The 27142-nt window shown below is 41.0% G+C and overlaps 1 protein-coding gene across 21 annotated transcripts in view; it reads right to left on the reverse strand.

Moving 5' to 3' along the window:
- The window catches only part of RBFOX1 (RNA binding fox-1 homolog 1), a 2470149-nt gene that overhangs the window by 1512502 nt on the left and 930505 nt on the right, over positions 1-27142 (reverse strand). The gene's annotated exons all lie outside the window — the stretch shown is intronic.

Raw genomic sequence — 27142 nt, forward strand, 5'->3', positions numbered from 1 at the left:
AAATCGCACTTGAAGTACATACCTTGAGCTCTTTGTGGCAGGGACCATGCCTTCCTTATTGTTTGTATGGTGCCTACCATATAATGAGGGCCCCAATCCTGACTGGAGTCTCCAGGCTCTACTCTACTATATATACTAAATTACACACAATAAACTGTGTTCAAAGAATGCCAAGGTTCAAAAATGAAGTACCCAGAAATTAAAAAAAGTTCAGAATGAAAGTTGCCAAATAGCTTTAATTCAGCTCCCTTGTGTGTACGTATTATGAGAGAGAGACTTGCCCAAGTTCACAGAGAAAAGCTGTAGCACAGACAGGAGTAGAACCCAGAACTCCTGTGTTCCAGTCAAGTGCCTTAACCACCGGAAACATCCTTTCTTTTCTCACAACCCTCTGTCTTATTCACTGTGCATTCTGTGCATTGAATGAGACAAGACCCCATAGAACAAATAATATGTCATCATCTAATTAATAACTGTATCATAACTCAAGGGGACAAGGGGGCCACATTAAGGTTGTATATCAGTCTCATTTTGGTATTTGAGTGAATGACTGTCGAACCTTAACATTCTTTTACTGTTGATTTTTGTCATGAATTTCCTTTGTTTTTACAAAAGTAATCTGAAAAAAACAAATTCCATGCACAGTGTGATGGCTTAAAACAAGCTACAGAGTGAACTAGGATCCCAGTGTGCTTTACAAGTCTAGAAGAAAAAGGAAGGGGAAAGATAGAAAGGAGACAACTGAAAATTTCTTGAAAATACCTGTAACCAAGAGAGGTTGGAGGCTAACAGAGGTGGAATGGTTTTGTTACTTTATTAGTACTGTTGAAACTTTGATGTTGGAGATTTCAAACTTTACAACACACCGAGAGATAGAAGCTTATTAATATGTGATAATAAATTGAAATAAATGTCATACATCACTGTGAGCCAAACTCTACAGGATTCACACAACTATTTAGTACACAGTTGTGTGCAGCACACAAATTCCTTGGCATTTGGGGGTGGGGGAGAGAGACTAAAATTAAAACCATATTTGAGTTACATTTTACTGTTGGAAGTTAACTTCCTTTTCCACCTGATCTTTCCAAGTTAGAATTTAGTACATCTACACTATTAATTTCACTGGATATGGTGACTGATCAAAGAACTAAATCAATTAGAAAACAGCATTTTAATTAAAGACATGCAAGGAAATCATCTTCTGTAATCTGAAGCTTTTAAAACTGTTGCATTATAAACCAGATGGTCTGAAATAAAATCTGAAATACCTGCAATGACAATAAAATTAAATTTGGCCAATGAAAGGAGTTGATTTGTTAATTAAACTTCAGAAGTGGACAAATACTTTGAGAAATATTATAAAATATTAAAGAATGTTATTTTCATAGTTTTGGAGACAGGGAACAGGGATTTACTATACATTTCCCACATAATGTGAGTTTGCAAGGCTCTAAGATCATGAAACTCTTGGAAATTATATTACCTGCTTGCGAGAGAGTGCTGGAAGCAAACACCTATTGGAGTCCCAGGAAGATGCCCCCTCCCACATATGAAGGCCCCTCCCCACCCAAAGGGAGAAGCTACTGAATCCAGGGCTCAAGCAATTCCAGGGGACAACTAATGAAAAACCAGGGATGGAAGTGAAGGTTACAAGTTCAGAATCAGGGATCCAGAAGAAGACCACTGAACAGAGAACTTTTAAAGATGGACAAAGGAAGGATTTATCTCCTCCCTAGTCCAGATGGAGAAACTAAAACAATGAAATGACTTGCTCAGGTCAAATAGAGAGTCAGTGGCAAAGCCAAGAATTGAACCCACATCTCCTGAAGGCCACTGCCCTACAGCCATCCTGCCTCACTTGCACTTGCTGCAGCATCCCCTGAGCCAGCACTTGATCACTTACACATCAATCAGCTCCCCTGGAGAAGGCTGATGGAGGCATATGCAGCTAATTAGCTTATCAGTGTGGGAGAGCTGATGAACCAACTACCCAGCAGCTGAGGGGATATAAAAGACAACACAGGAAGTGAGGGGGATAACCTGGGCTATTTGTGTCCAGTACATTCCAAGATCTTGAGCAAAGGAGAATTCCGTTCCTCCATGGCCCTGTGGGAAAGGACAAGAAGCACTGAAAATACCTTGCTGCACAAGTCTGGACTGGTGCTGGGAAGGAAATGTAAATGAATTCACACTTAGTAGAGTATCTGAGAGGTTTCTGGGGGCATCAAAAGATGTAGATGGAGCATGCCCCATTACACTCTGAAAGGAAATGTGAAAGGGTGGCCTCATTGTTAAATACACTTACTATTAGCAAGACTAACTTACTACTACTTTAATAAATGTATTATCACATAATTTTGCAATATCCCTTCAGTATGCCCTTTATGATTAAAGTGACTAAAAGTGAATTATTTGAAATCCTATTAATATTTAAATATTTAGATTAAGATACTGAAAATTTACAAAATCGAAGAATTATGGAATTTTGAGAAGAAAAAAAAATCTGTGAGGTTATCAAGTCAATATTCCTCCCAATGGATGATAGCTCATAGCACATTATTTACTATTTGGGTCACTGTGTTTTGTAAGGTCCCAAGCAATTAGGGTTTTACCACATTACTTTGTAGACTACAGACGCCCCCCGACTTATGCAATCGTTCTGTTCCAGAAAGCCTTGTGTAACTCAAATTTTGCGTAAGTCGGAAATGTATACCCATATGTTACACAAAAATCCTATTTCTGGCTTATGGAACTTTTTCCGTAAGTGCGAATTTGTGGAAATCAAGTCTTGTATAACCCGGGGAGTGCCCGTATTAGACTTTTCCTTTCATGCAGCCTAGATTTTCCCCTTCCCTAACTTCATCCCATTACTTTCAGTCATACCTTAATGTAATCCTTGAAATAGTTCTCCATCCTTGGAAACGTTATTTTAACGTTTTAATTGTAGCAGATTTTTTATTTAAAAGATAAAAAAGGGCTAGACTCTGATACCCTTAATTATGTTGAATTTCAACGTACTTGGTGAAAAGTCCTACCCATTTTAACAAGATTACTCATTGAGTAAATTACTACTTAATGTTGGTAAAACAATCAGAAACTAGTCCTTTTTTTAAAGTAGCACACCATTTAACATTCCAATTTTGTTACATTACAGCCTTAACTTTTTTTAATTAGTGATTTCTTGTATGGGTACACATGTAAACTTTCTAAACAAGTTGCTTATTTTGTGCTGTGTAATATTACAGCCTTTGAATGTCAGAAATATCTGGCCAAACTAGCTTATGTCCACATTTACAGCTGGGAAGTGTAATTCCCAGTGCAGGGAGGCATACTCATACTAGCTCAGCTTGAGACAGAGTGCTAAAAATAGCAGTATAGACATCGCTGTACTGGTGTGAGCTCGGGCTAGCCTGCCCAGCCCCCTAGGTCTGAGTTTGGGTGACTAGCCTGAGATAACTCTAGTACCACAAAGTTCGCATTGCTACTGTTAGTGTGCTAGCTTAAGCTGGGCTAGCATGATTGTATCTACCTGGACTCAGAATTGTACCTCCCAGTTGCAATGCAGACATACGCATCAAGGATTATGGGAGGAATATCGAGGAGCATGCATAGGACTGGTAATTTTTAATAGGCCAGTGAGGATTCCTTTTTAAAATTATGATAAAAGCATGATAATTAAAGTAGATGAGTACAAGTCATGATATTGGGATACTTCAAAATGCATCATGTAAAAAGGCCAGAGCAGTCTAAAAGTTCTCTAAGAAGTCACAGTCACAGCTGGGGGGAAGGGAAGGGGAAGACTCGGGCACTAGCACTGCAGAAGACAGCAATAAAACTGTCCTCCAAAGACTCCTTCACAAGTCCTAGCACAGATGGCATGCTAAGGGAAGGTGTCAGGGTAAGACCACAGCACATAACACTGCAGAGATTATGTGCACTGCTGCAGGCCACTGGGCAAACACAGAAGTCTGTCATAACTTATACAGGTTCCAAGAGCTGTCTAAATTATGCCAGAGGTCACAGAGCAGTCCAGGAACTGGAGGACACAAAGGCAATTCAAAATCACCATAATCCCCCCTGCTCCTAGGCTGACTTCTATGCACTTTGAGGCATAGCATAGAATCTCACCATGGGTGTTTTGGTTCAGGCCCATCTCTAATCAAATTTGTCCATGCAAACTGAATCTATTTTCCATTTTATAGGGAAAAAAATAAACGGTGAAAATGTAATAGCTTTCCTTTGCATATCTCCAATCTGTTGGAAGTAGCAGAGACTAGCTCATTAACTGTGTGTCCTCAACACCACATTGATATTCCAACTGTGCCTATGTTTCATCAGCAACTGCGGCCTAACTTCTAGTATTGAGTGAGGTGAAGAAAGGGGTGAGATGCACTGCAGGTCTCATCAAGTAGTCATGCCTATGCTTTCTTACAAAGGGCCTGATCCAGCATCATTTAAGTCAATGGTTGTTGGGAGCAGGATCAAGTCTAATCAGTGTCTCTAAAATTAGTGGAAGCAGAAGGGAAATGGAGTGTGAATAGGAAGAAAAACCTAACTGCATACATGTTGCATTTTGTGTACTTTGAAATATTACAATTTACACATCCTTTTTCAAGAAAGCATCTGTGGCAAAGGTGTAAATTTATGTTGTTCCCTTTTGGCTGAAAGTCCTCATCTTTTCTAGAATATGCAACTTGACGTGTATGAAATACAATAATTTTTCACTTAGTTAAAAAGGGCACACTATAAAACAGCATCAAAACTGCACTATTAACACACTGGTTTTCAGCAGCAAAGTTAAGTACAACTGTATAGGCACAATTTATACTAAAAAGAAGACTGAGTAGAGAAAAAACAGGCAACATTACAACAAAAACATCTGCTAGGGAATTTGAAGGTTTTTAGGATTAGTTTTTCCTCACTTGTTTATATATGATAAACATTTTTAAAAGGTTGATTTTGTTAGTTCTCATACTCATTCAGTTAAAATCCCTCACTTCCAAAATATTTGTGGGAAAAGTAGAAGTGAGGAGGAGGCTCAACAGTTATAAAATGAATACAAACAATATGTAAGTCTCTCTCTTAAAATAAGCTATGATTGATAATATTCACATGAGAATTTTTTTTAAACTTTCCTTCCAATATTTTGAAAGCAAAAGGATTTCTAATATTAGGTGTAGATTAGGTCTAATATTAGGCTCTGCTAGAGCCCTGTGTTCTCCAAAACACAGCAGGCCTCTGCCTTTTCTGGAGATAGTCTAACAAAGAGGGTAGAGTTCTCTGGGACCTTCCATACCAGTCCAGCACTGCTTGTATGAGATTCAAAAGGTAGTCTTATTTTTTAAAGCCTACTCTGAAGTCTCATATTATCACTGGGCAATGCAACATGTCTTAGGATGCCGAGCTTTGAACAAGAATATTGGCTGTTCCAGGCTCTGATGGAGCTCTCTATACAGGTCATGTGTTTTCTGTGGAACTGAAGACCAAACATCGAAGCTTAGTGCCCCAAAGTCATCTTTCTCAGCACTTTAAAAACATAGTCTAACTTGATGGCTCATCTACTAGATATCTCGTTATTAAAAGAGGCTTTTATTCTCCACTATAAATTGGACTCTGACCTCTGGCCTACATCTCAACCTTTCCTAGAAGGAAAGCAAGTTTCTTGGGAAATATAAGAAACATAGGAAGTTCCTGAGTAATAAATTCAAGGAGATGCAAAACAGTGTTTAAAGTACTAGAGTATTAGACATGGGTCTGCATCAAAACTCTGGAACAGTTCAGCTCTAGGTCCAGTTACACACTGTAGTAAAACTAATAAAGGGAGATCCAACCTGCAACTCCAAACCAAATTTTACTTAAAATAGAAAAACAAACATAGATAAAGTGAAAATAATTATCCAGACATTTGGAAGAAATTAGATAGTAGTCTGTGCCAGAGAATAAAATAAGTTATTCTAAATTTGCTTAAAAAGATAAGGGATCAAGGTCCTCTATTGCAGAGGATCTGACCAAAAGGCATTTAAGAAGAAATGAATATAATATACAACAGAAAATGATTTACTGCACATATTTGAAAACATTGCCTCGTCATTATGTAAAGACAATGATTGTTTACTGTCCAGAGGGTGAATCTGTCAATTAAACTTCTGTTTTGTGCAGCTCCAGCACACTGTGTTTGTTGCCAAGGGAACAAATAAATATAGTGGGCAAATATAGCACGCAACCATTTGTGTCTCAAATTTGGAGAATCAACCCCCTAGAGAGCCAGAATGCCCTTCATCAGTAAACATAGGGGAAATCATTATAATTTTATACCTGCTGCATAACAAATAATATTTATTCTATCCATCAAGTTATTATGTGTCTTTGAGCACTTTTTTCGATTCTAAAAGTATCGTTAAATGTCCTTTAAGTGGTGAAAAGTGATCTTTAAGTCAACTTCAGTTCAGAATGTACATTCTTTGGACAATGAGGTTGGCTGAAAAACGATTACTAGATGGCAATGACACATTTCTAACATTGATATAGTTAGTTATTGAAAGTACTGCAAATTGAACATAAAAGAGAAGCTACTTAATTAATGTCATAGAAAAAAAGATGCAGTGTGCTATCAGACTTGGTTTTGAATTAACTTTACTAACAGTGATTTGCTTCTACGCCTATAACGTTGCACACATCTATCCACCAACTCTAGAAACATTCAGATTTTTTTTTCTTCCAAAGATTTCTAATTTCTTTCTTGTCATTATGAAGAGTAATCATGCATGTTAAACAATAACAGGAGTGAGGTTATTCAGGTGTGAGAGAATATGGGACCTTGTGCAAAACAAAGAAATTTTTATCCATCTATCTAATATTACACTTTCACTCTATGTTGTCTGGATTATTTTAGAGGTACAGAATCCAACCATGTTGGTGAAAAGTTAAGGCAATCTGGGGCTCTAGGCACAGTATGACAAAGGGCCCAAAATGGCCTCACCACATGCAGTAGCCTCAGCCCTTCCATTTTGGTGGGAGAGGGGCCATCAATGATCAGAAGGAGGGATGGCAGCAAGGGGACCTCTTTTCCTTATGGGAACAATGAGAGATGGCAGCAGTGAACCTACAAAGGCTAGAGTAACAAGCAGGAGCCCCCCAGTACTTAGCAACTCACGTGTATCTGCTTGGATGGATAGGCTAGACATGCTGCTCTCTTCCCTTCCTTCCCAAAGTCCCCATTTGGGGGTGGTGCTGCTCACCCCCACCTGCCCCAAGAGCAGAGAGTCTGTAGTTAATACTCCATACAGATGAATGTGGGAGTTCATCCATGTTAGAGCTATTAGTTCAGGCACTCTGCAGACTCAGGCAGACATCATTCCATTGGCTATACTCAATTCAGGTTGTAAATCTTTTATCACAACCATAAGGGCTAGACACTTTTTTTTTATGCTGAAATTATTATGTTCTCTCGCAAACCCAGAAGCTGGAACCCCAGGCATGGGTCTGTAGTGCCTATGCCTTAGTTTGCCCCACCTTATAGAGTATATGGTAGAAAAGCCTCCTACTTAACTTGCTATTTTCAATTTAACTTAAGCTCACCCTTCTGCCTCATCAACAAAACACCGTAAACTGCTTCTTTTCCAGAAAGGAATCTCCATTTCTCCAACCTGTCTTTACTTTGTTCACCTTCTCCAGTACTTTATTTCATATGTTTCCTTCCTTTCACATTTAGCTCTGCTTAATTCCCCCTTTTATCCCAGTCGGCATTAATACAAGTGAACTTTTACTCCCACACTCTCTACCTATTTTACTGGCAGAGCAAAGCTGTGGTATTAGAGAACACTATATGGTAACTTTGGATAAATGGTTGCTTATTGTTGCCCACCACTCTGCCTACAGCATATAAACTTTTAAATTACTTATCACATCTTGTCTCCTGTGCCTCAGTCCTAGACCCTGAAAGCTCAGAAAATAAAATAAAGAGCCAGATTTTCAGTGGAGTTACACTAGTTTTATACCATTCTAACAGAGAGGAGTATCAGGCAGCAAATCTGTAATCCAATCCTAGATTTCCTGGTTGGTAACACATTCTACCTCTAAATCACTAAGACTACTAAAAGATTAATTAAATAATCTGAAGAGCACTTCAATATATTTTCTTTTTGATTTTTATATTATTTGTGGGGATGTAAGTAGGAAACCTAGCCCCTTCTACAGAAATGGCCTAAAAAGGGACATATTGCAGACTATAGTATATAACAACACTTAACTTGTATTAGTAAGGGATGCTATAAATTTTAAAACTACTAATACTAACATCAGAACATGTCCTTAATATCTGTTACCTAGAAATGTCATTTACTTTCTAACATAATCCATCATAACTGAAGGGGTTTTTTTGCCATAGAGAATCATAAAAACATCTGATTTATTAAGGTGTTTTTTTTTCCACTTCTTAGATCTCTGCAGCCATCCAGTATTACAAATTTATCATTGATGGCCTGCCTGACTCTCATAACAGTCAACAGAATAACTGGAATATTGAGCTTCTTCGGAAATTTTTGTTTAGATTTTTTGCAATGCTTATTGCTACCAAGACTTGTAAACTAGGACTCCTAAGCAGCATGTTTATAATAGCACTCACAATGTAATAATATTTATGTCTCTAGTCATCAGACTAATACAAGATACCTATTGCATGCTAAGGTAGTTATGCTCAAACAGAAAAACTGTCTCCTTGCAGCTAAGTGACCCTACTTTCTTGGTCTCTGATAAAGCATAACGGACAATTTTGGAGGGTATATATTGGTGATATTCAACACATCAGTAGAGGTTAGACAGTATCAAAATAAGATATTCACTTATATTAATATGTATAAAACATTTAGACAACAATTCAGAAATGCACTTAAGTATGCAGTTAATGTCTTGCATCGGGGTCGCAAAATTCTTAGTTTAGCCACATAGTTACTGTACCATGAAATATCATGTTCAAGGTTTATTGCAAAAAAAAAACAGTTTTTAGTGAAAAAACAGAATTGCTGTTTAACTTATTACTTTTGCACTAGCTTCTTACTCTTAAAGCCTATTGTGGGCATGGTGGGGATGGGGGAAAGGGGTTAACAAAATAAAACACAGCCAGACTGGTCTTCAGAGTGTTTGAAGATCTGCACTGGACCAGCTGCAGCAATCAGAATATCTCTGGAGCCACTGGGGAAGTACTCTTACATCCACTTTAGAGATCCAGATCCAGATCTTTCAGTTCACATAAATCAGTGTGTCTCTATCTCCATCAGGGAGTGGTAGGCCAATTTTGCAGTGGATCTGGCCCACTGAATGTGCTGCTTCTTGACTGGCTTCTAAATGCCTGCCCTGACGACACAGGAGACTGGGCTCTGCCAGACAGATAACAAGCCACATTTACAATGTGCAGAATCTCTGGACATGTTATCCCACCCCTCTTCCCACCCATGAAGCCCACCAAGTTGTGAAAGCACAGGTGTTCTGACTGACCTCTGAAGTAATGTCAGGCAATGTTATAGGGGAAAAGATCAAATTCCCTGTGTATTGCCAACCACTCCTGGTAGTTTGTTATATTAAAAGTAATTACTAAATAAAACTGAATACATTTATATATCCAGTGGCAAACTTTTAATAATGTTAGTATGTCATGACATTCAGATCAGTTAAGTGAACTGGCTCTCTTAAAAATAATCATGTGCCGAGTTCAGCTACAAGCCAGAAAAACAAAACAAAAATCCAAAAAACCCAACACCTATTATTTAGATGAAAAGGAGATCTTCAGGCATTTTACCATAACGTAGCAAGTGTTCTGTTAAATTTAAAAAAAAAAAACAAAAAACATAAAAAACAACAATTAAATTGAGGGCATTTCCCCTTCACCATTTAGTTTTTTCCTGTCTGTTTTGTTTTGTTTGCTTTACTGAATCGTGGCCTAATATGTTGTACACAAATTAATATCTTTGAACAAAACAAAACCTTTAAAAAACTTCCTGCTTAACATTATTAATGAAATGCAAAATGAAATCACTCAATTTAACTATGCACAGTACCCTTCAGATTGCTCAGCTCCACGATTGCACACAACAGCCTCACAATAACTCCTTCCAGCACAGTTGTGACTTTATACTTAGGTTGTTTACTCATTTCCTCTCATGTCTCACCTCCCCTATGCTCCAATTCTGATTATTTTCCAAAGCTTCTGAACCATGATTCCTTCCCTAACAATATCCAAGACCTAATTAAAGTTATTTTAAATAAAGCAAATGTAGTTTGTTCAAAAATTAGATAGGTCACAAAATAAAAAAATTACTTTGAAGTAAATACATGTGGTTGGATACTATGGAAAGCATCAATAGGCTTGCATTAAAGTAAGGAAATATTACCTACAACATGGAAGAAAAAGACAAACTGCATTTATTTCTCAACCAAATTATGGTCTTTCATTTGATATTGCAGTCTCTCATAGTCCCAAGAATGTAAAACTCCTCATTAAATACTGTTACGGGTCTGCTCACTGCCAGTGCGCTTCCTTCTGGTCGCTCTGAGGATTAGCTGATTTCAGGTCCGACACCTCCTTTCTGCCTCTCGCCACATTCCCTGCCTCCTCTTCCTGGCTCTCAGCAAGGCAAGATGCTCTGTTCTTGTGACCTAGCCTTCTAGCCAAGTCAGATGTGTCCTCCCTTTCTAGGGGGAGTAGGGATAGCTCAGTGGTTTGAGCATTGGCCCCCTAAATGCAGGGTTATGAGTTCAATCCTTGAGGGAGCCATTTAGGGATCTGGGGCAAAAATTGGGGATTGGTCCTGCTTTGAGCAGGGAGTTGGACTAGATGACCTCCTGAGGTCCCTTCTAACCCTGATATTCTATGAAAGTCTTTTCTTATGATCAGGCTCCTGCAGCCATTCACTGTCCAGCTGGTATCATCTCCCTCGTAGCTAGTAAGGAAACCCAGGACCACCCTCTACTCCAGGTTCCAGCTTAGGGACCCTCTAATCAGCAGCCACAGTTTGTTCCATTCAGGACCTTACTACTTTTCCCCCCTAGACTTTACTAACTTTCTGGCTCCCCCTTCCCCTTCTCTGGGTTTGCCAGCATCAAAACTCCCTCCTACCAGGGAGTAACTGTCCACTTTGACTCTATAGCCCCCAAACACACCTGCCTTTTCCTAGGGAGTGACTACAGATTACTTCCCTGCAGCCTCCCCTCTGCTGCTAACTAACTTCCTGTCTTTATAAAGCCAGCCCATCTCATTCCTCCTCAGCTGGGTTCCCTTATTTTCAAATCAGGGGATGACTTAAACCACATGATTCCCCTCAATTATAGCCTGTCTGGTTAATTGGCCCTCTTCTTAGCCTACTGTAACTTTAGCACCCTTGTGGACAAGATGGAGTCTGCTCTGCAGCCAGCTCCAGCCAAGAGAAGGTGTGCGCAGGAATGCCGCAGGGAAAATCCCTTGCTTGCACCTGTTCCAACCCCCACGGAGTGAACATACACACACACCGTAAAAGTACAATGAATATAGGAAAGGGAAATATTTATTTACAGAGGGATGAAAGGGGGAAAACAACAGGGGGAAATATGGGGAAAAGTGGTAAAATAGGGTTACCACTCAAGGCCCCACAGGCCCAGTGGTACCACAGTCTGAAAGGGCAGACACTGACCAATGTGTCTGCACACAGAGTTCAGGAGCCCTGGGCAAAGTTCAGTCCAGCAGTGAGTCTTGCGTGCTCCTAGTTGTCTTTGGCATGCTGCGCCGCCCCTCCTCTGAGGGCCTGCTCCCGTTCACTCCATCCCTTCTTCCGTCATTCACTCTCCCCACCCTCACTCCCTTGCTCGTTTTCACTGAGTTGGCTAAGGGGGTTGGCGTATGAGAGGGGGTGCGGGCTCCAGGGTGGAACCAGAAATGAGGAGTCCAGGGTGCAGGAAGGGACTCCAGGCTGGGGCAGGGCTGAGGGCTCTGGCTGAGAGTGTGTGCATGGTGTGGGCTGGGGCTGAGGGATTTAGGGTGCAGGAGGGGGCTCTGGGCTATGGGGTTCAGACTCTGGGGTGGGACTGGGGATGAGGGGTTTAGGGTGTAAGAGGGTGCTCTGGGGTGGGACTGAGGGGTTTGGTGGGCAGGAGGGGAATCAGGGCTGGGGCAGAGGGTTAGGGCATGGGTGTGATGTCCTCTGGGCAGCCCTTACCTCAAGCAGCTCCCAGAAGCAGCCACATGTCCTCCTTCCGGCTCCTGCGTGGAGGCATGGCCAGGCAGCTCTGCTTGCTGCCCCAGCCACAGATGCCGCCCCCATTGGACACAATTCCCAGCCAATGGAACTGAGGAACCAGCGCTTAGGGCAGGGGCAGCGTGTGGAGCCCCCTGGCTGCCCCTACACCTAGGAGCTGGACAGGAGACATGCTGCTGCTTCTGGGAGCCTGCCTTAGGCCCGCTGACTGGATTTTTAATGGCCCTGTCAGCAGTGCTGACCAGAGCTGCCTGGGTTCCTTTTTCACCGGGCATTCTGGTCAAAAAGCGGACACTTGGCAATCCTACAGTAAACTTCCCCCAAAAAACCCTTCCAGTGCCCTCTTCTGCCGCTCTCTGCAAAGCCACACAGAGTGACAACCTCCACACTTAATTAGCCACTGCCCTCCTTATTCCCAGTGTAAAGTCACAAGCTCCAGTGCTCAGAGCCCCATGCAGCAGTGATACTGGGTCCAGCTCCCGATTGTCGTTCTCGGGCGATTCCTCCCTGGTACAGTGCTCCTCCTGGCTCTTGTCCTGGGGCATGCCCCATCAGCCGTTCTGTCCCTCCCAAGTTTCATGCAGGTTCTTGGCTGCTTCACTCTGTGAGGGCCTGCTTCCTGCAGCCCTCCTCTCTGGAGCTCCAGACACATCCTGTTGCTCACACCTCTCTCTCTGCTGGCCCTCACCACAGCAGCACTTCGTCCTTCTGGAACAATCAGCACTTTCCCCCACCCCCGGGGAAAAAGATTTAAAGGGTTTGTGCTCTCTAAACCTCAAAGGGGTTACCCTGAAGGGGTTAATGTAGTGTAAGTGTGGGGTGAACATCCCATTATGGATACATACATGGAATCATAGGACTGGAAGGGGCCTTGAGAGGTCATCTAATCCAGTTCCCTGCACTTAAGGCAGGACTAAGTATCATCTAGTCCATCCCTGACAAGTGTTTGTCTAACCTGCTCTTCAAAATCTCCAATGATGGAGATTCCACAGCCTCCCTAGGCAATTTATTCCAGTGTTTAATCACCCTGGCAATTAGGAAGTTTTTCCTAATGTCCAATAAGAAAAGGAGTACTTGTGGCACCTTAGAGACTAACAAATTTATTTGAGCATAAGCTTTCGTGAGCTACAGCTTACTTCATCGGATGCATACGATGTAGCTCACGAAAGCTTATGCTCAAATAAATTTGTTAGTCTCTAAGGTGCCATAAGTACTCCTTTTCTTTTTGTGAATACACACTAACACGGCTGCTACTCTGAAACCTAATGTCCAATGTAAACCACACTTGCTGCAATTTAAGCCCATTGAATCTTGTGCTATCCTCAGAGGTTAAGATGAACAATTTTTCACCCTCCTTCTTCTAACAATCTTGTATGTACTTGAAAACTGTATCATGTCCCTTCTTAATCTTCTCTTCTCCAGACTAAACAAACCCATTTTTTTCAATCTTCCATTATAGGACATGTTTTCTAGATCTTTAATAATTTTTGTTGCTCTTCTGTGAACTTTCTCCAATTTGTCCACATCTTTCCTGAAATATGGTGCCCAGAATTGGACACAATACTCCAGTTGAAGCCTAATCAGTGCAGAGTAGAGCAGAATTACTTCTTGTGTCTTACTTACAACATTGCTACTAACACAGCCCAGAATGATATTTGCTTTTTTTGCAATAGTGTTATACTGTTCATTCATATTTAGCTAGTGATCCACTATGACTGCCAGATCCCTTTCTGCAGTACTTCATCCTAGACAGTAATTTCCCATTTTGTATGTGTGCAACTGATTGTTCCTTCCTAAGTGGAGTACTTTGCATTTCTCCTTATTTAATTTCATCCTATTTTCTTCAGACCATTTCTCCAGTTTGTCCAGATCATTTTGAATTTTAATCCTATACTCTAAAGCACTTGTAACCCCTCCCAGCTTGGTACTGTCCACAAAATGTGTAAGTGTACTCTCTATGCTATTACCTAAATGATGAAGATATTGAATAGACCCAAAACTGATCCCTGCACGACCCCACTCAATATGCCCTTGCAGCTTGACTGTGAACCACTGATAACTAGTCCATGGTTTTCCACCCACCTTTCAGTAGCTTCTCTAGGTTGTATTTTGCTAGTTTGTTTATATATAAAGCTCAACGTCCACAAATGGAGCAACCCAGGATAGGTACTACTTTGTCCATGATTGCCCTTTCGTAAGATATCAAAGTATTTTTTCCTTTGAGAATACACCAGTGATTGCATCTTAAAATCTAACATTCAAAATCGCCCTATAAAAACTCAGATTTATTAAATCATCTATAAAACCCTCAAGAAATAGTATGCATAACATATCTAGCCTTAAAGTACTGAGGACTCAATGAAGAGTTCCAATATAGTTCTACCAATATAGCTCCGAGTTCCAAAAATGGGTGTTTTCAACTCAAGAATTCTCTCTATTTATTGTCAATAATTCAAGCCATTTCTATGTTTACAAATCCATCTTTGCTTAATCTAACACATTTCAGAAATATTATTATAGGCCATGCTAATTCTGACCAACGCTGTGTGCTCTGTAATATAAGCAGAGACACAATTTATCAGATACCCTGTTTTCTTCTTCTATTTGTGGGCATTTTCTAAGTTCTACTGACTTCTAAAGTGAGACCAACAGTGACCCTTAACATTCATCATAGACCAGTGACCTTTTCATCACTTTGAAAAATATTTGCAAGAATATTTGTGATAAATCGGTAAAAGGCTTTAGTTGGGGGCACCAAACAGCAACTACAGATATGGAAAGCACCCAGACCCCACAAAACAGTAAATGCCTATAGGTACACCTTCACATCACATAGGCAAAGGCAAAATTCAAATGTTTTGATTCTTCTGCCCAATGTTAGAAGTCTTTATCTTCTCCCCCCTTTCCTGCTTCCTAGCCAAAGCAGAATCTTTCCACTTTATCCTGCTTCTTACCATACCCAGAATCCCTATCTCACTCCAGCAAGCCACAGAACCTTAAATTCCTCTCTCTATAACCCCAAAGTGACCCCTACAAAGTTTGGCATTTCCTCTTCAATGTCAGGCCTAGCAACACTCCATTGGATTACAGGCTCTCTCTCCACAACCCAACATCAGAGGAACACCAGAAGACACTAGTCCTGGGCAAACACCAGAGCTTCCAGAACCTGAGAAAAGAAGCTGGGCCATCAGCGATTGCCAGTGCTCCTGAGACACTGAGCCTGTTAATGACATGATTAAGTCACATAACAGTGCATGGGGTGAGAGAGAATCATCAGGTGAGCCACAGTCAAAAATGGGGATTAATCCTATAGGGATTGCTATTGAATCCAGGCTCACTGTTCTCTTGTTGCGTAACTCAACAGAAAAGGAAAACAAAAGCTCTTTGTAGCCAAGTTCTCCATGAAATCTAAGAGAGGCTTTACATAGTGGGGAGCAAAAAACCCAACGAATTGAGGAAGACATTTAAGGCTCTTTGGGGCACACAACTTTTATGGTTTGCTCAAAGTGTGGGCTCATTCTGTTTACAACTACATGGTGTATATATACAGCCTATCACAGGGGTGCACATCAGAAAACACAAAACCCTAAAAACGCTTTGGATCGAATTCAGATTGAGATCAGACAGTTTAAGCTGCTTCTCCTGTTATTTGTTCATTAATATAAATTGGCATACCCCTAACTAGTACTTTACATATTCAAAAGTAGTATACTGACATCTAAGATCTGGTAAATACCATCAAAAGAACCCTGAAGAACAACTGAATAATTTAATTAACCATATAGCTCAGATACATTTTTAAATTTTTAAACCTGTGTCAAGCTCCTAAAATATTGCAGCTCCATGTGTCATGCAACATCGACAAGACTGTATCCCTCAATTAACCCTTAACTTATACCTCCCTACCATCATTTTAAAATTGATAATGGTCATCCTAAAATATAATATCTTCTTTCTTGTCTCCTTACTCAGTTGCCTCAGGCCATCACGCTAAAGTTACCTGTCAAAAGTGTTGACATAGTTAACCACAAAGTGCTAAAAATAAAACCTTCCTATATCAAGACACCCTTCCTATTCTTCCTCCATCTGTTCAATAACAAGGCAGCATCATTCAATACAAAAGTGCTTGTGGTAATGTTAACGTAAGTGAAATACACTGCCTCCTGGCATCAGAGCCAACATCACCATCTTACTATGCACCAGAAGGGAAGAATAAAAGAAACCTCTATGCCGGTTATGTTGCAGAGGCCTATATAATGTGTTCGCTCTCCAGCTTTTAAAAAAAAGCCTCCTGTTGATCTTACCTGACCCTTAAGGATGTATTCTACCCTCAGTCTCTACATAAGACTTCCCTAGATGCCAAATGGCAATTAGAGTACATGCATAGAACAAGGGTGAGCTCTAACCCTATTAATGTATAATTACTTTCTACATCAATTGTACAGCAGCAGACGCTTTGCCTGTAATGGTTTGTCTCATATGTTTAATGAATTTTCTCAATGCCTCTTGTTTTGCTCCAATTTAATTCTTTCTGCGTATTTCCGAAAAGATTAACAATAAAGTGAAAGGTCATTAAGACAAAATAAACCTTGATACCTATAATGGACTTTTATGTACATTTACCAAGATTGAATGGTATATTATGAAGAAAACTAAACATTGTACGAATTTAAATGTTTATGTAGAGTACACCAGTATGTCAGGTGCTTATTTAATTGCTTTTGTAGTCAATTTTCTTGCCCCTCAAGGCTCATTAGTCAGTCATCTAATCATTCCATACAATAATGCATCCTCTGTGTTTCCTTCTTGAGTCCAGGAATATATCTTTGTCTGTATTTCCAACAGTGGTGTCCTTCAGCTGCAACCTTTCTGAGTGTTTTTTGACTGGATGCCAATGTTACTAGCTGTTCCACACGGAGGTGGATTTCCCCAAAAACCATTAATTCTGCTCTGCCATATACTTAGCTATCTGGAAAATGAAACAATGTAAAAAGTATGTTCTATGAGAAAGCCATGTAGCTCTGTAAATAAGTTCAGTTCTGCAACATCTGTCCATCTTAAAACTTTTAATCAAGTTGTCTATAAGAAGTAAATGAATATTGTTGTGCTACTTTCTAAATATTGAGACTTATGATACCCTTTCAGACAAAACAGTTTTAAAGAATGCTATATCCATGGAAGACAAGATGGAAAAGCACAATTACAAGTTACAGCATTACTCATCCTATGCCATGGAGTCATGAACAAAGTAGTTAGCTGCAGTTCACAATGAGCATGCCCTATATGTCTAATATATTGAAGCAAAACCTATGCAAATCACGTTGTGAAGAGAGCATAGCAATGAGCTTAAACATGCATGCTTGTGACAATGTACGTTGTTGCACAACCATCCTTGGCTCATGACATAAGCAAGCAGCAAAATATATAATGTTTTTAGATATTTGGATGACTTGAGAAGCTGATGGCTAAAGCAGAGTGACCTCAGCCTCCTTAATAATATGCTAACTACACTATCTAATGTGCTATTGCTTTAATAAAATGGGCTTTAAAAGTAGCATTGTTTAAACTTTAAACAACTAAAAGAATAAAACCTAATTTATGAACATTTATTAAAATAATTTTGTGGCTGAAATTTGGAGTTTGAAAGCCAGCAACTTTGCTGAATAGCTAACCCAGTAGGACATACTTACAAAGCAGAACTCTCTATCAGCTTATTGGCTATCTACTGGGAGCTTTTCCCAACCTCGTTTCCAAAGAAACTGAGAGCAGTGTAACTCAAGTAAGGTGAAGGGTGAAGGATAAGTTCTCTTTTGTTTTAAGAAGCCAGCATGAATTTTGGTGGAGCCAGCAATGGAGATGCAAGAGACTTGTTTTTGCTCCTGTTTCCACAGAGACAGGTGTCCAATTGGCAAAAATATGATCATGTATACAAAATATGAACCTCTTTTGGGGAAAGAAAAGAAAAGCTTGTCCTTACCATATTTTTATGGAAGTGGGGTTTGGAAAGCACCTTGGTGCTAACTTCTGAGAGTGAGAAATCACCTATGTCACAATCTGCTGAGCATTACAGAGGGCCCAGCGGTTCTACACTGCTCCTTTGTGCTATGTACACACTACAGGCTGCAATGTAAAAATTTGCAAAGATTTTGCTAAGTTTCCCTTTGTATAAGCCCAGTGCAGAGAAGCAAGAGAGGGAGCATTGCAAGTAGCCAAGGTACAGAGGCAGATTTCAAGGGAGGGTAGTTTTCGTGGAAGCATGGTGCAGATCTCTCTGTAAGGAAAACAGATAGTCTGGATTACCCTGAAGAGATTAAATGCAAAATGAAAAGTCTCCTCATGCAAAATAATGTGAAAGGCCCTGGCACTGGATTGGTGAATTTCACCAACTAGTGTTATTTCTAATCAGTAATAATGAGGAGCTAATGAAAAACCTAGGCTAAAGAACAAGGAGCAGGTTAAAGGGGGAAACTGTTGACCTCTTCACATCTTCACACTGAAGTCAATGCCACCAATAAAAGTGAGATTAAAGGTTTCTAAAAGGTTAGACCAAATCTTTTGAGAATTTATCTGAGGGTTTTCTTGCGAACTCTTTAGCTGCCAGGTCAGCCAAGTGACTGTGTCAGGCTTCTATCCCTGTAGCCAGTCTACTCTTCCATGCAAGTAATACAGTGATTAATTCCTAGTGGATGGAAACAGAGATGTCCCTACGTTTGGAATGGAAGCTAATGGTCTGAATTCATAATTGTGTTCACCTTGCAAGAACATTATTTAACAGGGGTGATTGTTTCTTTCAGTAGTTTGGAAACAGCAAGGTAATAGCCTACCCCAAACCCTCAAATTAGTACTCTATAAAATATAAATCTCAATACCAAAATAAGCCTTTTGTCAAGGAAATGTATATGAAGATATCCCCATGAGAATTTCTGTCCTGACACTAAAAATAATTAAGAGGAATAAATGACTCAAGCCTTGTCTTACATCATAGGAGGTTACAGCTTGAGAAAACTAGTAAGTGTGTATTCGGATACCCAAGTACCTTTGGGAGGGAAAAGATGCCCCTAGCATCTGTGGCTCACTACAAGATTGCACCTAATCCTATCAAATGCACATCTGGCCATTGTGAGCCATGCCTATGTAACATATATGCTGAGCTACTGCAATTATTTTTAGAGAGGGAGGAAGCCCCAGGCCCTGAGGAAGCTCTGATTGGGTCATAATACAGAAGACACCAGGCTCAACAGTGCAGACTATCAAGAACAGCTTTCTGCACTTGCTCCCTACTGAAATGGAGTTAAACTCAAAGCCACTTTCCTTACTTTCAAAATCCTACATGGTTACCTGAGAGATGCTCTCTTCCTCTATGATCATGGCCTCCTGTAACAGCTACTTTCCACTGGAACTATGTCAGTGGTGAGCTGGAGCCGGTTTGCTAGAACCGGTTGTTAAATTTAGAAGCCCTTTTAGAACCAGTTGCCCCATGAGGGACAAGCGGTTCTAAAAGGCTTCTAAATTTAAACAACCGGCCAAAAGTGGCACCTTAGGTGCCGACTCTGTGAGAAAGTTTAATGGGTGCAGAGCACCCACAGGCAGCTCCCTGCCCCAGCTCACCTCCACTTTGCCTCCTCCTCTGAATGCGCTGCCCCGCTCTGCTTCTCCGGCCCCTTCCCCCCCGGCTTCCCGCGAATCAGCTGTTCGCGTGGGAAGCTGGGGGGGGTGGATGGGGGAGCTGAGAAGCAAGTGACGGCAGAGTGGAGCAGCACATTCAGGGGAGGAGGCGGAGCGGAGATGAGGTGAGCTGGGGACAGGTGTGGGGTGGGGAGCTGCCAGTGGGTGTTCTGCACCCACTGAATTGTTCCCATGGGTGCTCCAGCCCCAGAGCACCCACGGAGTCGGCACCTAAGGTGCAACTTTTGATGTGATCAGTGGGGGGGAGCGGCTGCTCCCCCTGCTCCCCCCCAGCTACGCTTCCCCCCCCCCCAGGAGCCAGAGGGACCTGCTGGATGCTTCCTGGGAGCTGCCCCAGGTAAGCACTGCCAGGACTCCTCACCTCGCCCCCCAGCAGGTCCCCCTGGCTCTTAGGGGTGGGGTGGGCACCCACTATGGTGGCCCATGAGACCCTCCTGCCCAATTCTGGGGGCAGTCAGGGGATGGGGGGGATGGGGCAGGGGTCTGGGGGGGCATCAAGAAACACAGGGGGTTGGATTGGGCAGGAGTCCCCGGGGGCAGGGGTGGACCACGACCCCCTTGTGGGGTGAGGAGGGAACCGGTTGTTAAGATTTTGGCAGCTCATCACTGAACTATGTTATTGTTGACTAATGAGGGTAGGTTCATGACTGCAGGAGACAGAACTTTCACTGGCTTACTCGCCACAGTGCCCTCATCTTTTCAGAGTCCTTACAAATTAATTAATTTAAAACATAAAATGAAACAAAATTTAAAACTAATAAACAAAAAAACCCACCAACCCAAAATCTGAAATCTGCTTCTTGGCAACAACAAAGGAAGAGAGAACAGGGTCATATTTTAAGGAATGGAAGGTGCTCATAAATATATTAATTTATGAAGGCCATATAAGTCCCTTCACAGAGGGATAATATGGATATTTAGAGAAGGTTATTATTGTTTTTACAGTTTCCTTGCATATACCAGGAATAGAGATGTAGTTTTTGCAACTGTTGGCACACTAGACCTTGATGAGTCAGTTCATTCAATAATTCAAGTAACTTAATGTACTGAACAATTCTACAAACCTCCACCTAATTGATCAGAATAGTGTTATTAGATACCAAATTTCCTTTCACCTCTTACTTTACTGTCTTTGGAGTAAGAGTGAGCCATTCTAAAATGTACAGCAGAAAACAAATGTCACCTAAACAGATCAAAAACGCTCTCCAAACTGACAGGTTTCAGAGTAGCAGCCGTGTTGGTCTGTATTCGCAAAAAGAAAAGGAGTACTTGTGGCACCTTAGAGACTAACAAATTTATTAGAGCATAAGCTTTCGTGAGCTACAGCTCACTTCACCGGATGCATTTGGTGGAAAAAACAGAGGAGAGATTTATATACACACACACAGAGAACATGAAACAATGGGTTTATCATACACACTGTAAGGAGAGTGATCACTTAAGATAAGCCATCACCAGCAGCGGGCGGGGGGGGGGAAAGGAGGAAAACCTTTCATGGTGACAAGCAAGGTAGGCTAATTCCAGCAGTTAACAAGAATAGCTGAGGAACAGTGGGAGGTGGGGTGGGGGGAGAAATAATAAGGGGAAATAGTTTTACTTTGTGTAATGACTCATCCATTCCCAGTCTCTATTCAAGCCTAAGTTAATTGTATCCAGTTTGCAAATTAATTCCAATTCAGCAGTCTCTCGTTGGAGTCTGTTTTTGAAATTAATTTTTTGTTGAAGTATTGCAACTTTTAGGTCTGTAATTGAATGACCAGAGAGATTGAAGTGTTCTCCAACTGGTTTTTGAATGTTCTAATTCTTGACGTCTGATTTGTGTCCATTCATTCTTTTACGTAGAGACTGTCCAGTTTGGCCAATGTACATGGCAAAGGGGCATTGCCAGCACATGATGGATATATCACATTGGTAGATGCGCAGGTGAATGAGCCTCTGATAGTGTGGCTGATGTGATTAGGCCCTATGATGGTATCCCCTGAATAGATATGTGGACAGAGTTGGCAACGGGCTTTGTTGCAAGGATAGGTTCCTGGGTTAGTGGTTCTGTTGGGTGGTGTGTGGTTGCTGGTGAGTATTTGCTTCAAATTGGGGGGCTGTCTGTAAGCAAGGACTGGCCTGTCTCCTAAGATCTGTGAGAGTGATGGGTCGTCCTTCAGGATAGGTTGTAGATCCTTGATGATGCGTTGGAGAGGTTTTAGTTGGGGGCTGAAGGTGATGGCTAGTCCCCCTCTGCCATGTACATTGGCCAAACTGGACAGTCTCTACGTAAAAGAATGAATGGACACAAATCAGACGTCAAGAATTATAACATTCAAAAACCAGTTGGAGAACACTTCAATCTCTCTGGTCACTCGATTACAGACATAAGAGTGGCTATCCTTCAACAAAAAAACAGACTCCAACGGGAGACTGCTGAATTGGAATTAATTTGCAAACTGGATATAATTAACTTAGGCTTGAATAGACTGGGAATGGATGAGTCATTACACAAAGTAAAACTATTTCCCCTTGTTATTTCTCCCCCCCCACCCCACCCCCCACTGTTCCTCAGCTATTCTTGTTAACTGCTGGAATTAGCCTACCTTGCTTGTCACCATGAAAGGTTTTCCTCCTTTCCCCCCCCTCACCCCGCTGCTGATGATGGCTTATCTTAAGTGATCACTCTCCTTACAGTGTGTATGATAAAGCCATTGTTTCATGTTCTCTGTGTGTGTGTGTGTGTATATAAATCTCCCCTCTGTTTTTTCCACCAAATGCATCTGATGAAGTGAGCTGTAGCTCACGAAAGCTTATGCTCTAATAAATTTGTTAGTCTCTAAGGTGTCACAAGTACTCCTTTTCTTTTTACTCTCCAAACTGTTTTTGCAGCAGTAGGTGCTGAATTTACATTTAAGCCAAAACAAGTCTATTGAAGAACAGAATGTCCTTTAACTAGACTGTTGAATGATTCCTGTTGACTCAGTGACCATTCCCCCTGGAATGATCTTTTCTTTACTAAAAGAAAAGGAGTACTTGTGGCACCTTAGAGACTAACAAATTTATTTGAGCATAAGCTTTCATGAGGTACAGCTCACTTCATCAGGTGCATTCAGTGGAAAATGCTGAGTCAATCCATTTGCAAATTGGTGATTCCAGAGATATACTGAATGTTTGGACTAGTGTTCCACTGCATGATGCCACTAAGGAATAATCCGAGCTGAGTGGAATAGGCTTGTTGACCACTGATCTTCTGACATGAGTAAACATTCATCTTACTGCCAAAAGCCACAGAAGATTTTATGTTCGTACCTCACTCCTTGTGATATTATTCCTATATTAGCTCCCTCATGCTTAGATCTGTTGTTATATAAACATACAGACTCCTAAGAAGAGCTGCTGTAAATGTTCCCCCGCCATCTAATCACCATTTAAAATATACGTTTGCTACATATGGGACTTCTGTTTTTGTCTTGTCTACAAGCTGAAGCCATATGCTTGGCATGAGTGCCACCCTGACCTAAGAACTCATTGAATATTTTCTATTAAATATTGGTCTTACCATACTTGATTTCTTGGACACATTAAGGCTTCTGAAATATAAACCTTAAAACATACAATGTGTTGTCCATGAAAAGACAGCACTTGCCAACAAATTACCATACCTGGAGATCCATTTCCCCTTGGCATTTAGAATAGGACAAACCTGTGATAACAATACATGCTGACAAATGTTCGTTTTTAATTGTAACAACCGTATATGGCAACAGTCACTCTCATAACTAACTGGAGCCATGACCACCTCTTTTTGTTGTGTAGATCTGAAATCAGTATTAAAGAAGGGGAAAATTAATACAATCATTGTGAGTCAGATTATGCCACCTTTACTCACAGGTGAGTACAGTCTTACTCACCAAGTATAACCAATTAAGAATACATGGCTGCTTAGGGAGAAGGAGTTGATCAGTGTTATGTATAATGTGGCTGTGTATAAATAATCAGTAGACAAAATAGAGGCTACTCTTTTCTACACAATTATTGGTGACTAGACATTCCAAATATATGTCTACTCATAATTTTAGTGTTCAAATTTTGCCAGAAAATTTTCTGCTCTTTTTGAAATAGATATTTGGTTTGTCATAACATGCAGCAAGGCCAATAATTTCTCTTAACATTTCCCTCTCTATTATATAGCAAATCCCTAAGGACAAACATTACGTTTTAAATGCATGATGACTTCTCAACACAGGACGGAATTGTAGGATCTAGTTTTAAATCAGAGAATTGCTTTCAGGTTTTTCTTTGAGCAATTTATACTATTTAATTTCTTGTGAAACGAGAAATTAAGTTTGGGTTTCCCATTTGAAAAACTCTACAAGCTCCCCAACCACCCCCACAAGTTTCATGAAGCACAGGAATGACCATTTCACAGTTTTGCTTCCACCTGACTGCAGCAGCTGGGAGAGTGGAGATCATTTGGGGGTCAGAATAGGGCCACAGATGGAATCTTCAAGTGCAATCAAAAGTCATGGGCAAGACTGATTTTGGAATGTGCTGAGTGCTGGTCCTTATTCTGGACATCCTCAGGTCTTGTCAAACATATAATCTTTGAAGGATTGTTGTTCCCCTCCCTGAGTATCGGTGGTGGTGGTGGCCATTTGGGGTGACAAACTGGAGAACAAGAACATCCAGTTTTGGTGAGAAAACATGGGTATGGTGGTATCATTAACTGACAGCATGTCAGCTTCCCCAATATCATGAAGTAGATGTGTTTTTTTAGCATTGAGGGCTTGGCACAATGTAACAGCTGCCAGCAGGGAGCGATCTGTGATCCTGCATTTTCTTTGCATGCAGGTTGAAAGACTGGTGGCCTGGGCAACATGTTGCTAGTAGACTCTGCCCTCAGCACCCCATCCACTCTTGTATTATATCTAGATTGTCTGTCCTAATGGAGAACACTGTTCAGTTTGTGGTGTTCTTAATCAGGAGAGGAAGGATTGTCCAGTGGTAAGGGCACGGGCCTAGGGCTGGAGACCCAGGTTCAATACATTAAAGACTAAGGTATTTCAGGTACTATGGTGGTGGGCACCAAGTAAGTACCAGAGAGAGAGAGAGAGAGAGAGAGAGAGGAATTCCTTGCTAAATTTCCATCTATCTGGTAGTCATTTTATTTTGCATTCTTTAAGCAGGCAACTCAAACACTTTGATAAAGCTGCTTAGCTCACCATATGCCCGATGGCTTGTGGTGAAAAGTACTGAAAGGGGATGACTTGTGACTCCCATTCAACATCCATGTCCTCACAGCATTGTCCTGCCACCTGGGGAATCTCTGAAATAGTGTAATTGATGCATTGCTTTCTAGAGCTGCTTTTGCAGTTGCATGTTTGGATCTTCTGGTCAGAGAGATGCTCCTAGATTCCACCCAAAACATGTCAGGTCACTCCTTGGTTTTAGGGACCTCTTCTGGGTGCATGTGGAGCTGACGCTCCACAATGTTACCAAAATATATCCCCCAAAAGCAGGCAGTGGCTTTTGGGATTCCCCAAGGAATGAAGAGATGGGGCAGCATGTCCAGTCAGTTCGCCCGAACTAATCTTCTTTAAAACCCAGACCAAGCTTCTCTCTCTCGCTGAGTGTAGCTGCCATGCTATCTACTCCCATGTTTATTTGCTTGAAAGCTTTATTTACCCAATATGTAAATGGACCTTTATTGTCTCCGCCTGATGACCGTGATGATCAGAGAAGCAACTACACCTGACATGCCCAGTTTAAAACACATTTTAGCCAAAATTCTTAGCATACATCCATAACTTTTAATACACACTGCACACATACATCACACAAAAGTATTAATGGTCAGTATTAGTTTTCCAGTGACAAATTACATGACACCATTTAGCTACAGATCGTAACCATAGTGAGTTGGGGTACACTGAATTGGTCAGGTCAGCTGAAACTCATTAGCCAATACCAGTGAGCCCCTTGCCCATTGGCATTGAAATGCTCTTGGGGTTAGACCAATACAGAACAGAAGGGATCGCACAAGGACATCTCTGTGAGTGGGGCAAAATATCACTGGTTGAGTCTTCACAGTAATTGCATGGTTGGGGATGTCTTCTGGGAGAAGGGATACAAAACCAGGAAGAGCCATTTAAAGCTTTCATATCTGGCTGAAAATCTTAGCTTAAGTAGCTTCTTCCTGTTTCTCTTACCAGAATTTAGAGTAACCAGTATTTCCATTATGTCACACCAGCCCACTTTCAGTCGAGGTGTGGTCTATTTTAGATGTAATATTAATACAAAATATTAAGATTTATGGAAAATGGAAGGAGCATGTGCATAATTTAAGAAAAACACATACTGTAATAACATGACTTTCTGCCTCAGAGATTGAAATATCAAGATCATCCTCCACCTACAATCAGCATCCTTAACTACGTGCTCTCATACAACATATAACGATTTATGAGATGTGTTTGTACAGCATCTAGCACACAGTGGGGTCCTGATCTACAGGGTAGCTCCACACACTTACAGAAATGAAAACAAACCAACAACTGGAATAATATACATTAATTTTCATTCTCTTGTAACTATTTACAAAATATTTAGCCTTTAACATCTGTTCTCACTGTAGCAGTCCAGGGCATCTGCACCTGTATTTCCCCTCCCTACTCCACCATGGGCACCTAGACTCCCGGCTTCTCAGCCATCCCCAATCTTGGATGAAGACCCATGCCTCTTTCCCTTTTGACTGGGAATTTTCCAGGCTGCACAGTTCCCTGAATACACTGTATTATTGCCAGCAAGCCAGAGTACCTAGCCAAGCCAGCGTCTACATTTTGCTTTCTGTTCAGATGCAATAAACAGCATAATTGCCCACAGTTACAAGTTACTACATAGCTCTAAGTACATTTATTCTTAAATCTGAAAGCATGACAAAGAAACCATGTTAAAAACAATAAAATAACCTACATGTACACTAATAAATGTACGAGAGATCACACCAACTCCAACAAAAGGCAGGAGTCAGTCCTTCAAACCCCAGCAAAGGGTTTTTCTCTGGTTACAGATTCATAATACCTTTAGCTCAGAACCAGAACCACCATGCATACTTCAGTCTTCCCTTTATACAGTTTGACCTCTGATCTTTGGATTCCAGGGACAGGTAATTCATAGACAATGGATCCTTCCTCAGGACCTCGTTTCAAAGAGTTGTATTTTTGTATAGCCAAGGTATGAATTTGCACGGT

The sequence above is a fragment of the Dermochelys coriacea genome, chromosome 10 (assembly GCF_009764565.3).
Source record: "Dermochelys coriacea isolate rDerCor1 chromosome 10, rDerCor1.pri.v4, whole genome shotgun sequence".
Taxonomy (NCBI): domain Eukaryota; kingdom Metazoa; phylum Chordata; order Testudines; family Dermochelyidae; genus Dermochelys; species Dermochelys coriacea.